The following is a 14,201-nucleotide window of genomic DNA, read 5'->3' as shown; positions in this document are numbered from 1 at the left end:
TGACACTCTTCTGTGATAACACTGGAGCCATTGCCATAGCCAAAGAGCCCAGGTTTCACCGGAAGACGAAGCACATCAAGCGCCGCTACAACTCCATCCAGGACCATGTCCAAACTGGAGTGATAGATATTTGTAAAGTACACACGGATCTGAATATTGCAGACCTGTTGACTAAACCTCTTCCACGAGCAAAACATGATCAGCACCATAATGCTATGGGTGTTCGACACATCACAATGTAACTAGATTATTGTCCCTAGTGCAAGTGGGAGACTGTTGGAAATATGCCCTAGAGGCAATAATAAAATGGTTATTATCATATTTCCTTGTTCATGATAATCGTCTATCGTTCATGCTATAATTGTATTAACAGGAAACAGTAATACATGTGTGAATGAATAGATTACAATGTGTCCCTAGCAAGCCTCTAGTTAGCTAGCTCGTTAGTCAATAGATGATCATGGTTTCCTGATCATGGACATTGGATGTCATTGATAACGGGATCACATCATTGGGAGAATGATGTGGTGGACAAGACCCAATCCTAAGCCTAGCACTAGATCGTGTTGTTCGTATGCTAATGCTTTTCTAATGTCAAGTATCTTTTCCTTCGACCGTGAGATTGTGCAACTCCCGGATACTGTAGGAGTGCTTTGGGTGTATCAAACGTCACAACGTAACTGGGTGACTATAAAGGTGCACTACGGGTACCTCCGAAAGTGTCTGTTGGGTTGGCACGAATCGAGATCGGGATTTGTCACTCCGTGTGACGGAGAGGTATCTCTGGGCCCACTCGGTAGAACATCATCATGAGCTCAATGTGACTAAGGAGTTGGTCACACGATGACGTGCTACGGAACGAGTAAAGAGACTTACCGATAACGAGATTGAACAAAGTATAGGTATACCGACGATCGAATCTCGGGCAAGTTCTATACCGACAGACAAAGGGAATCGTATACGGGATTGATTGAATCCTTGACATCATGGTTCATCCGATGAGATCATCGTGGAGCTAGTGGGAGCCACCATGGGTATCCAGACCCCGCTGATGGTTATTGGCCAGAGAGGTGTCTCGGTCATGTCTGCCTGTCTCCCGAACCCGTAGGGTCTACACACTTAAGGTTCGATGACGCTAGGGTTATAGGGAATTGTTATACGAGATTACCGAAAGTTGTTCGGAGTCCCGGATGAGATCCCGGACGTCACGAGGAGCTCCGGAATGGTCCGGAGGTAAAGATTGATATATAGGACGGATGGTTTCGGACACCGGAAGTGTTTCGGGCATCACCGGTAACGTACCGGGACCACCGGGACCACCGGAGGTGGTCCCGGGGGACCACCGAAGGGGGGCTGCGACCCCAAGAGGCAAGATGGGCTAAGTGGGGGTGGGAACCAGCCCCTAGTTGGGCTGGTGTGCCTCCCCACTCAGCCCATGGCGCAGGGGAAAGGAAAGGAAGGGGGGAACCCTAATTTAAGTGGGCCTTAGGCCCACCAGAGGGGTGCGCCACCCCTCCCCCTTGCCCTGGCCGCCACCCCTCTCCCATCTAAGGGCTGCCGCACCCCTTAGGGGTGGGAACCCTAAGGGCTGCGCCCCCCTCCCCCTTCACCTATATATAGATGAGGTTCGGGGCTGTTTGAGACACGGTTTAATCTCTCTCTCTCTCGCAGCCCTGCCCTCTCCCTCCTCCTCTCTGCCGGTGCTTGGCGAAGCCTTGCCGGGAGACCTCGTCTCTCCACCAACACCACGCCGTCGTGTTGCTGATCTTCTTCCCCAACCTCTCCCTCCTCCTTGCTGGATCAAGGTGCGGGAGACGTCACTGGGCTGCACGTGTGTTGAACGCGGAGGTGCCGTTGTTCGGCACTAGATCAGAATCGCTGCGAGTACGACTCCATCAACCGCGTTCTAGCAACGCTTCCGCTTAGCGATCTTCAAAGGTACGAAGATGCTCTTACCCCTCTCGTTGCTGGTCTCTCCATAGGAAGATCTGAATATGCGTAGGAAAATTTTGAATTTATGCTACGTTACCCAACACATTCGTCACTCCCGGTACATTCTCGGTAATGCCCAAAAACTTTCCGGTAACCAAATGACGTCATCCTATATATCAATCTTCGTCTTCGTACCATTCCGGAAACTCTTGTGATGTCCGTGATCTCATCCGGGACTCCGAACAACATTCGGTAACCATGCATATAACTCAACTATACTAAAACATCGCCGAACATTTAAGTGTGCAGACCCTGCGGGTTCGAGAACTATGTGGACATGCCCCAAGGTACTCCTTGGTCAATATCCAATAGCGGGACCTGGATGCCCATATTCGATCCTACATATTCTCCGAAGATCTTATCAGTTGAACCTCAGTGCCAAGGAATCATATAATCTCGTATGTCATTCCCTTTGTCCTTCGGTATGTTACTTGCCCGAGATTCGATCGTCGGTATCCGCATACCTATTTCAATCTCGTTACCGGCAAGTCTCTTTACTCATTCTGTAATACAAGATCCCATGACTTACACTTAGTCACATTGCTTGCAAGGCTTTTGTGTGATGTTGTATTACCGAGTGGGCCCCGAGATACCTCTCCGTCACACGGAGTGACAAATCCCAGTCTTGATCCATACTAACTCAATGGACACCTTCGGAGATACCTGTAGAGCACCTTTATAGTCAACCAGTTATGTTGTGAGGCTTGATGCACACAAGGTATTCCTCCGGTGCCAGTGAGTTATATGATCTCATGGTCATAGGAATAAATACTTGACACGCAGAAAACTGTAGCAATAAAACGACACGATCAATATGGTACGTTCATAGTTTGGGTCTAGTCCATCACATGATTCTCCTAATGATGTGATCCAGTTATCAAGCAACAACACTTTGCACATAGTCAGAAAACCTTGACTATCCTTGATCAACTGGCTAGCCAACTAGAGGCTTTATAGGGACATTGTTGTGTCTATGTATCCACACATGTATCTATGTTTTCATTCAATACAATTATAGCATGATAATAAACGATTATCTTTAAACAGGAAATATAATAATAAGTATTTATCATTGCCTCTAGGGCATATTTCCAACACTCTCCCACTTGCACTAGAGTCAATAATCTAGTCCTCACATCGCCATGCGATTTACATTGTAATAAATCGAACACCCATACAGTTCTGGTGTTGATCATGTTTTGCCCGTGGAAGAGGTTTAGTCAGCGGGGCTGCTACATTCATATCCGTGTGCACTTTGCAAATATTCACGTCCTCTCCTTCGACGTAGTCGCGGATGAGGTTGAAGCTTCGTTTGATGTGTCTAGTCTTCTTGTGAATCATTGGTTCCTTTGCTAAGGTAATGGCACGAGTGTTGTCACATAACAGAGTTAATGGATCTAGTGCGCTCGGCACAACTCCAAGAGCTGTCATGAACTGCTTCATCCAGACACCCTCCTTTGCTGCCTCCGAGGCAGCCATGTACTCCGCTTCACATGTAGAATCTGCTACGACGCTCTGCTTGGAACTGCACCAGCTTACCGCACCCCCATTAAGAATAAATATGTATCCGGTTTGTGACTTAGAGTCATCCGGATTGGTGTCAAAACTTGCGTCGACGTAACCTTTTACGACGAGCTCTTTGTCACCTCCATACACGAGAAACATTTCCTTAGTCCTTTTCAGGTACTTCAGAATATTCTTGATCGCCGTCAAGTGATCCACTCCTGGATTACTCTGAAACCCTCCTGCCATACTTATGGCCAAGCACACGTCTGGTCTAGTGCACAACATTGCATACATGATAGAACCTACGGCTGAAGCGTAGGGGACGGAACTCATTTGTTCTCTATCTTCCACAGTTGCTGGGCACTGAGTCTTACTCAATTTTATACCTTGTAATACTGGCAGGAAACCCTTCTTGGACCAATCCATTTTGAACTTCTTCAAAACTTTATGAAGGTATGCGCTTTGTGAAAGACCTATCAAGCGTTTCGATCTATCCCTATAGATCTTAATGCCTAGAATGTAAGTAGCTTCTCCTAGGTCCTTCATAGAGGAACTTTTATTCAAGTAATCATTTATGCTCTCCAAAAGCTCCACGTTGTTTCCAATCAACAACATGTCGTCCACATATAATATTAGAAACGCCACAGAGCTCCCACTCACTTTCTTGTAGATACAAGATTCTCCAACCACTTGTATAAACCCAAATGCTTTGATCACCTCATCAAAGTGCTTATTCCAACTCCGAGATGCTTGCACCAGTCCATAAATGGATCGCTGGAGCTTGCAAACTTTGTTAGCATTCTTTGGATCGACAAAACCTTTGGGTTGCATAATATACAACACTTCCTTAAGAAAACAGTTAAGGAACATCGTTTTGTAACACCCCAGTTTTTGGCCTTCCTGACTAATTAACTTATTTCAAAAATTAGGACCAATTAAAAAAATGTGAGTTCTTGTGATGCTTGGAGTGACTATTGTTTGCTTGTTTGCTTGAATGCATGTGATTGCTCCCCATTAATTCTTGGCATCCTCCTAATCACCTCCTCATTCCATGATCTCCTTCCTAATGATCATGCCATGTGTTTAGGATAAATATCTATTTTTACCAAATATTATTTTACCAAAAAGCATTTCTTTGAATTAAACTTTCAAACCCCTCAGATGAGGTTTGTTCTACAAGTCCTCAAATTAGGGAAATTCTTTTGCACCAATTATATTATTTAAAACCTATTATCAAAATGTCTTCCAAAAACCAACATATTATTATTTTGAATGTTATTTTATAATTTTATTTAAAATCCTTTCTGTGAGGCCAGAAATGGTCTCCTATGAAGGAAAGTTATTTTTATTGCTTTCATAATATTTAAGAAAATTTAGGGAAACTCAGTGGATATATTTATTCCATATTTATGATTTTCAACACATGGTCATGTTCAAAAGATTGGGCAAATCCCTCCAAAACTATTCCTGCCTACTTTAAGCTTTTGAAATATTTCTATAAGAAATATTCTCAATAAAATCCAGTAAAATTCTAGCATGCCCTCTATGATAATATTGATGATCTTGCTAAGTTTCATTTAAATCCAAGTTGATTTGGCTCCCCTAATCACTCTAAAACCTTATCTGTCCAGAATCAAATTTGAGTAACTCTACATTGTGAAGTGTCTCCAATTGTGCTCGAATTTGGTGGACATGTTCCAATACTCCCATAAGGCATCCACACCAAGTGGTATATCAAGGAGAATACATGAACTTCTCTTAAGACCCCCAAAACCCTCTGTGTTGATTTCTGACTTTGGTAAAGTTTACATTATAAAGTTTCTCCAATTGACCTCAAACTTTTTGTGCATGTCCTAATACTCAAATAATGCCCCTACACCAAATATTGGATTTGTGGGGATTTATTTGAATAAGGTTCTAAGAAGAAACCCATTTCTGCCCATTTCTAGGGTTTTTCAAGTCTACATTGGAAAACTTCTCCAACAAATCCAAAATTTGGTATGCAAGATTATTTTCATATACTATTTGATCTTGTTAAGTTTCATAGCCATTGGAATTCCGCCGGTAGCCTAACCACAGATCAAACATCTTGTGTGCACTCACTAATTTGGCTTCTTTTGCCCCTTCCACTTTTACCCTTGAGATCAACTTTCTACCACAGCCTCACATAGTCATATTTTACCTCCAGTAACTTCCCCATGGCCACTGGTCAATTATTAGAGAAGGTACCTTTGTAACTTTCTCTCATTTTCACCCTTGGCAGCACAGTTTTATCTCTCTTTCCATTCTTGTGCATAAGCTATCCCCCCCAACTCTTTCCAGAGCATCTATTATATGCCAAGCCTTCATTTGGAGCAAAGATATGGCATGCTCATGTGGAGAAAATGAGCAGCACTTCTACAAATGGATTTCTGGCTAAATCATGGCTTTGAACAGCAAGTAGTAGCTACCCTCCTTTGTTTGAGTTGAAACGTTGCCGTAATAAAGTCCTTCCATGCCTAAGACTGCTAGACATGTTTTTCTTCGTGTATCTCTCAAGTTAGTGCCCTATCTGCCCACCCTAAGTTTGCTGTTGTAAACTTAACAGCAGTCAAACCCATCTCTAACCAGCCTCAGATGCTTCCAAACTCCAGAGTCTCTCTTCTGCATGGGTGCCCTACGTGCCACACATGTTTGACTGGTCTTGTGTCCCATGTGGACGTGAGTGGCCAAGGTGACCACCTCCCTGACGTGCAGAAACGGTGCTTTGCACCTTGTCTTCTTTCTCCAGGGCGTGTCCAACCATTCCATCATGTCTCAGAGCACCAGATCATCCCCTTTGACTAGTCCAAGCTCTCCCTGACGCCAGCTTGCCTCCAAAATCTCCCTGGCACGCGTGTCTACCCCGTGCTCTCAGAGCTCCAGAGAGCCCTGAGCTCTCTCCCTCCTCTCCCTCTATCATCTCCTCCTCCCCTTGAGCATTGGCAGCCGAGGGCAGCTCTCCCTCTCTCCCTGGAGCACTCTCCTCCTCCCTGCTCTCTCCCCAAGCCTTGCCCTCGTCCTGTCATAGCCATGGCCGAGGGGTAGAGCTCCGACCTCCGCGGGTTGGCATGCAGGGCCTCCCCTTGCCTCCTTCCTACCTGCCGGAGATCCCCAGGCCGCCGCATCTCCTCCCTCGAGCTCCTCCGGGCTCCTCCACCTCGCTGCTGGTGTCGAGGGCAACGACGTCGTCGGCCTCCCGCGGATGCGCGCCGGCTCCCCTGTTGCAGCCCCTCCGCGGGTGTCGTGTGTGGGGGAATGGAGGCGGCGTAGCCCCCTGAGCTCGTTGATGCTCTCACCCGAGCAGGGGGTGGCCCGAGTCGCGGCGCCCACGCGGCAACCCTTCTCCTGCTGCTCTTCCATCCCGACAGGAGGTGGGAGACGAAGCTGACTGGCGGGGCCCCCGCGTCAGCCCCTCACTAGTCAGCCCCCCCGACTTAAGTGGAGGCGCCCCAGGGCCTTACGCTTCCCCCGAGCGGAGGCGTGTTCATGGGAGTACGCCTCCTGCGTGGCTGCGGTTAGCCAGTCCCAGTCAGTGGGCCGGCCCAATCCCTATCCTCCGCCTGAGCGTCAGATAAGCCAAAGCTAAGGTTTTTGCCTTTTTGATATTTGGTTAAACTTGCAAATTCCATCCAAAATTCATACTGACTCCGATTCCGTTGATTCATATTTCTATAGGATCCTAAAAATGAGGCCTATCCAAATAAGTGCTTTGAACATTTTTCCCTGCCGACTTTCTGTCGCATTTTCACTTAAATCCAAATTTGTCCATATTTGACCCCCACTTTGGAAATTCCCATAGGATGCAAATCAACATCAAATGGAGTGATTCAAATTCCTAGGGTCTTCTAAAATCATCCTCTATTTTTAGAGCCTTGGTCAACATTTTTATCAAACTCCATTCTTTTACTTATAATAAATAGCTTCCTATTGCTATTTATCCCACATTAGAAAATTCCTAGTAAATTCATTTCAACTCCAAATCTAGTGAAACCACTTCCTAAAAATTTCTAAAATAATGCTATGTTAAATGGGTGCCTCCACTCATTTTTAATAGAATGATTTCTGTAGGCTTATTCAATAATCACCTATGCCTCCTTTCCTCCATTCAAACACCCCTGATGATCCAAACCCCTTGGAAAAAATTCCGGTATTTTTCTTATGACCAGAGAGGTCCAAGAAAAATAAAACTTCTATTTATAGAACACTTTTATTCTGCTTGCTATGTGGCTTACTGTGGTTGTTTCCGACTATAGTTGACGGTAGACGGAGTATTCGGAGTTGGAGCAGAAGACTTCGAAGACCCCGAGGACTTACGCGAGAAAGGCAAGCAGCCCTTTGACCATGATTGAGCATATGTTACCTTGCATGTTACGATAGCAAGTTATTTCCGTTGCATATGATCATAAGTACCGGTAATCATTTGATATGATTTCACCGAAGGCTCCTTCAGAGCGCATGCCTTGAGCTTCACTCTACCCCTTAGGGTCATGCTAATACCATCTTGAAGTAAAAGTAGCAGTAGTGTTATCATGAGCATGATGTTGTCACAAAGCAAGAGTTTATGAAAACCCCGTCGGGTGCCACTAATGCCCGAGGGTGATGATGAGTTGGTGGTCTCTTTTGGTGAAGTGATGCACCCGGTGTTTTGTGTGAGTAAGGTTTCGGAAATGGGATTAGATTTATGATGTGTCAACTGTCCCAATCTTACCAGTACGACAACGTTACCCCTTATGGGACGGGGCTATGTTAATTACTCTTGTCGGTGCTAGCAAAGAGCCACATTACTAGTGGCGGGTGTGATTGTATTCACTCTCGTGATGGGGTCGTGCCGGGTAGGATGACTATGCCAGTTTTATGAGTTCCAGTCACACCGTTGGTCCCCGCATGGTCGGTACGGTCTAGAGTTGGTGCTCGTAAGACGTACGACATGTGGGCTGGGTACCAATCGAGGGGACCTCTTTGTCTAGTATCGTCAGGGGAAAGGCATTGATCGGGTACTTACCTCGGGTATGTGATATACCGCGAGTCGTGGATGACACGGAAGTTTCCCGGATCTTGTGGGTCCAGCGTACTACCTCTCCAGAGTGTAAACTATTCGAATAGCCGTGTACACGGTCAAGGACAGTTGGGTAATCCTTCTTAAACTATGTCCTGATATTTCCGCATAAACCAAGTGTGCGTGAGTGAGTGTGTGTGCTGTTGGAAAAAAGGTGTTGTTATGAAAGTAATAATAATATGACCAAGTTCGGTGACTTGGCATATAGGGTGAACTCGGATGGTTTAGCCCTCAAATGATATATCGAGGATATGACCAAGTTTGGTGACTTGGGATATAGGGTGAACTCGGATGATTCAGCCCTTACTAGATATGTTGATATTTGTAACCTGTTCTTCAAGAGTAATTCTTTAACTTGATGCATATTCATGATCATTCCACCCAGATGAGTTACACTAAAGATGCATGATATTGTTATCCTTCACATTCATTGTTCATGTCATGGGCTGTTTGCGAGTACATTCAAAGTACTCATTGGCTTGCCACTGGTTATTTCATTGACCAGGTGTGAAAGACGGGATATGGTGAAGATTAACTCGGTGACGTTCATGCGAGCTAGGACGCTTCCCAGTCAGAATGCCTGTAGGTTAAGGCTGATGGCATGGGTTCACGCTTTCTACCAATAATTCCGCTATTGGTTCAGTTCGAGTGTAGGTCTTTAAGGCCCTATACATGTAAGACTCGACCGAAGTGGTCATTTATTGTATCAAACGGTATGTATGGATGTAAGACTCTTTTATTCGGTATCTGTGTTCGGTGAGCATTGATCTCCGGGATCACTGAGCACGGCGATTCTCGACTAGTAAGTCGGGGTCCCCACAGAGCTGGTATCAGAGCCATCCTGACTGTAGGAATCCCTTAGTTAGCACGGACGTTATCTAGGATAAAACTGCTCTCCAGATCCTTCAAAATACTTGCAAAACCTATATATTTTCTCGACTCTCCTAAATCTTCAAAGAAAGTTGAAGGTTATGCTCTAGCCTTTCACTCTTATTTTCTTGACACTCCTCGTCTACTTTTTCAAAACATGCAAAAGGTCGCTAGTACCTTATGCCCTCTAACCACGGGATAAATTGAAATCCTCGTGGGCAGCCCGAAAGGAAGTAACCTTTCCAAGCAAAAACCTGTGCTGAAGGACAGAGAAGACAACTCTGCGACTAGACGACACCAACAGAAGTACCTCCGTAAGGGACAAGGATATCAAGGCTTAGAAGATGGTGAAACCCTGGGCACTGTCCCAGAGTAATGCCACTTTGGCCTATGATAATCTGGACATAATATATGCAAACCTTGATCTGCATCACTAATAGAGCGACCCTGTCAGTTATAAGGAATAGTGTCGACCACCATCGGTGGATGAGAACCTCGCCATTTGGTCCGCCTCACCTTAGTGAGCAGGAAAACGGTTCTCTTCATCCCCCGCTCTAGGTGTCGATATCGCATTGGTACGATTGACAGATCAGAACTCTATCATGTCATGCAAAAATCGGTGCATGAAGATGTCCACTTCAGACTCTCGAAGCCTCGGAAGACAAGAATACACTGATGAGATCATAAAGACAACAGAAGACCCTGTCAATGACAGCAATGAAGAACTACCTTCATCAGCGACTTCCCAGACGAGAAAACAACAAGAGTTCTTTACAACCCAAGCGAATTGCTTCGGCAAGCAACAACAAGAGGCGCAACAACACCATGAGAAGATCCAGAAGAATTAGCAGACTCCTCTCCGGAGCATGAAGCAAGCACGACTGTCGAGTCCCATAACCTAGGATAGTATGAGTCGTGAATTCCCTATGCGAAGTCGAGTCCGAGAAATGGTTCGGATGGACCATGTTATGTGTTGTTGTTTTTGTTGTTTGTGCTTTGATATAAGTCGCACTTTTGCTTAGGCAACAAGCATGCGGTTATATCACTCGTCTTATTTTTAATGTTCAAAACGATTTTGGCACTTGTTCAAGCTGACTTTTCAACGCTTGTTTGACTGCACTAAGACCCTTAAACACTCCTCTCTGTGCTCTCTCTCTCACCCCTCTCGACAACTGAATACGACAAGGCAAGATGCGCCAAGGATCCGCTTCGAAGGACGGCTGACGCTGAAGACACTGATTGTGCTATGCTTAACCACACGCATACCATAGGAGTGTGCTTTTCCCTCAAGATTCCAAAACCCCACTAGACCAGACTAACCTCCACAAGCCATTCCGGCTCAATTTTTCTGGTCACGTGTCTAGTACACGGACTTGCAAGAACACGTGTAGGTCCCTGATAAACCTCGCCTAGCACCAGGTTCTTAATGGAACAAGTGATCGCAGTGAACAAGTATCCTTCAAACTTAAGCTAGCACTGTAACCTTGATGACATAAGAGGATCGTTCTCGGATATAGAGTATTAGACTAAAGACTGTCATGGTGATGATGATATGTGTCTTGAGGATATAGCTAGACTATTTTGGTGGATCGGGGGACCCTTATAAAGGTAGGTGAATTTGGTGGAACGATTTGATATAGTAGCATAACATACATATCCTTGGAGTAAGATTAGATTTAGTAGGACGATTATGATCGCGAACAACATTCTCGGCGGTATACATGACTTTAGCAAGTAGTTGGCATGATTTGATGCGTTTACCATAATGACTTGGAGTATCAAGTAGACTTCTTATTGGATTTGAGTCTCGGATTTAAATAGGTAATCTTAATAGAGTATTGAGGATGACAGAAACCACATGGTTCGGAGTTAATTGGATTTAGCCCGTTAATCTCGATCATGATATCATGTTTCTCGGTGGATGTAGAGTGCGTATACTTGGAGTTGTCAAGTGATTTACAACCTATGTGGTTTGGCCTTGGAGATTAGATGTCCATGATTATTGAAGTTGGTGGATATACTACGACGTAATCCTTGTAGTAATATGTGAATTATGAGTACCCTAAGCAATCATGTAGAACCCCGTCAATATTGGATTGTAGGAGTGGTGAGTCCAGTCATGGTTGATCGGATTGATGGATCACTTGATCGGATTCGTAGCAAGGAAACAAGATATTGGATTGGTATACTATGTGTTTCCTTAATATAGTAATGCAGTACCTTGTTCATTATATGATCTAGCTGTACGTTGGATTTGTAGCATCCCAGTGCACCCTTAGCAGCTTATATACCCCCCGAGGTTCTTGCATAGTAATGCATGTGCATTTGGGGCTACACCATACTTGTAGTGTTTGGGTTTAGTTCTTCCTTCAACCCGGAGTTGACTAGATGAGCGGTGTGGAGTTGACCCATGTGGGATGATATACTTGATGAGATGAGGTGATGTTGTCTCAATTTAGCGGTCGAACTACTGGCATCTAGGGAAAGTGCTTAGAGATAAGATGATAACTGTTCGCCACATCCTAAGTTCCTTGAGACCCTAAAGCTTCGTTGAGCCACAAGATGGATGGATTACGACCATAGAAGACGACTCTAAGTCATTAAAATGTGGCCAGTACCCGCCCATAGCAAGTCCCCGTCCTCCTCGCCTGACCCATGAGCACTGTGCTTATGTCATGTTTGGGGAAGGTATGTTGTCATCCTCACTGGTGACATACTTATTCACCCAGTAAGAGGAAGAACACCTTAGTCGTGTTTGGACGAGCCCAGGAACGCTGATTGTTATGCCTCTCGAGGGTACAGTGATATATCGGGAAGGTAGACTTCTTGGAGCAATCTCAAGACGACGGAAGTCTATCCTACTCAAGTCAAGACGAAGAACCGCCGTGACGAGGAAGCCACGACAACGACGATAAATGCAACAGAAGTCAACCACTAACCGCGCACCGACCACATCAACGACGTGAAGAAGCCTTGATGATTCAAGATGACGAAGCCCTTGGACAAGCGAAAGAATCAGACGACCTCTCCTTGGTCCATATTAAGGACGCAAGTACTAGTAGATCATGGTGAGGACCTGCCAAAGGTGATTCAATCGCTCGCCGAGTCGCATACCTTGGGAATGGATGACTAGTCTATACTCTTGGGTAGCCAGCTCATCTCGAAACCCTGGCAAACCCCCCAAGATGGCAGACCTGTGCTGGACTCTGAGCTTCCGATCTTAGACTCATAGGTGAGACACAACCCGGACCCTTCCACGAGAAGCCTTCGAAGACTATTTGCGACCATAGGTTGCCTGCCGAAAGGAAGTCACGGACTTCCCTATAAGCAGGAAGCTACATGAATAATTTGGTCGTGCGTTCTAACGCGAGACATCTAGATGTCACTAACCGACATGTGAAGCCCTAGGACCAGATCCCAGACACACCTTCTTGACACGTATTCTGACTTTGGAATACACTTGTAAGCCAGAACCTTCCACCAACTTAGCTCACCAAGCCCTTGACCTCGGTCAAGCATAACTTATTGCCAGATCCCACCCACGATCAGGCAAGGACGTGCGAAACATTCGTAGTTGTATCATCATGCACCTCAAGACCACAACAACAACATGGGGACATGAAGACTACCTCCGACTCAAGATTCGGTATCTCACTAACCCCTTGCCTAGAAATCTCGGGGACGAGATTTTCTTAAGGGGGTAAGGTCTGTAACACCCCAGTTTTTGGCCTTCCTCACTAATTAACTTATTTCAAAAATTAGGACCAATTAAAAAAAATTGTGAGTGCTTGTGATGCTTGGAGTGACTATTGTTTGCCTGTTTTCTTGAATGCATGTGATTGCTCCCCATTAATTCTTGCCATCCTCCTAATAACCTCCTCATTCCATGATCTCCTGCCTAATGATCATGCCATGTGTTTAGGATAAATATCTATTTTTACCAAATATTATTTTACCAAAAAGCATTTCTTTGAAATAAACTTTCAAACCCCTCAGATGAGGTTTGTTCTACAAGTCCTCAAATTAGGGAAATTCTTTTGCACCAATTATTTTATTTAAATCATATTATCAAAATGTCTTCCAAAAACCATCATATTATTATTTTAAAAGTTATTTTATTATTTTATATAAAACCCTTCTGTGAGGCCAGAAATGGTCTCCTATGAAGGAAAGTTATTTTTATTGCTTTCAAAATATTTAAGAAAATTTAGGGAAACTCACTGGATATACTAATTCCATATTTATGAGTTTCAACACATGGTCATGTTCAAAAGATTGGGCAAATCCCTCCAAAACAATTCCTGCCTACTTCAACCTTTTGAAATATTCTATAAGAAATATTCTCAATAAATTCCAATAAAATTCTAGCATGTCCTCTATGATAATATTGATGATCTTGCTAAGTTTCATTTCAATCCAAGTTGATTTGGCTCCCCTAATCACTCTACAACCTTATCTGTCCAGAATCAAATTTGAGCAACTCTACATTGTGAGTGTCTCCAATTGTGCTCAAATTTGGTGGACATGTTCCATTACTCCCATAAGGCATCCACACCAAGTGGTATATCAAGGAGAATCGGGGAACTTGTCTTAAGACCCCCAAAACCCTCTCTGTTGATATCTGACTTTGGTAAACTTTACATTATAAAGTTTCTCCAATTGACCTCAAACTTTTTGTGCATGCCCTAATGCTCAAATAATGTCCCTACACCAAATATTGGATTTGTGGGGATTTATTTGAATAGGGTTCTAAGCA

This window comes from Hordeum vulgare, chromosome 6H (assembly GCF_904849725.1).
Source record: "Hordeum vulgare subsp. vulgare chromosome 6H, MorexV3_pseudomolecules_assembly, whole genome shotgun sequence".
In the NCBI taxonomy this organism is placed as follows: Eukaryota; Viridiplantae; Streptophyta; class Magnoliopsida; order Poales; family Poaceae; genus Hordeum; species Hordeum vulgare.
This window is presented reverse-complemented; position numbering follows the sequence as displayed.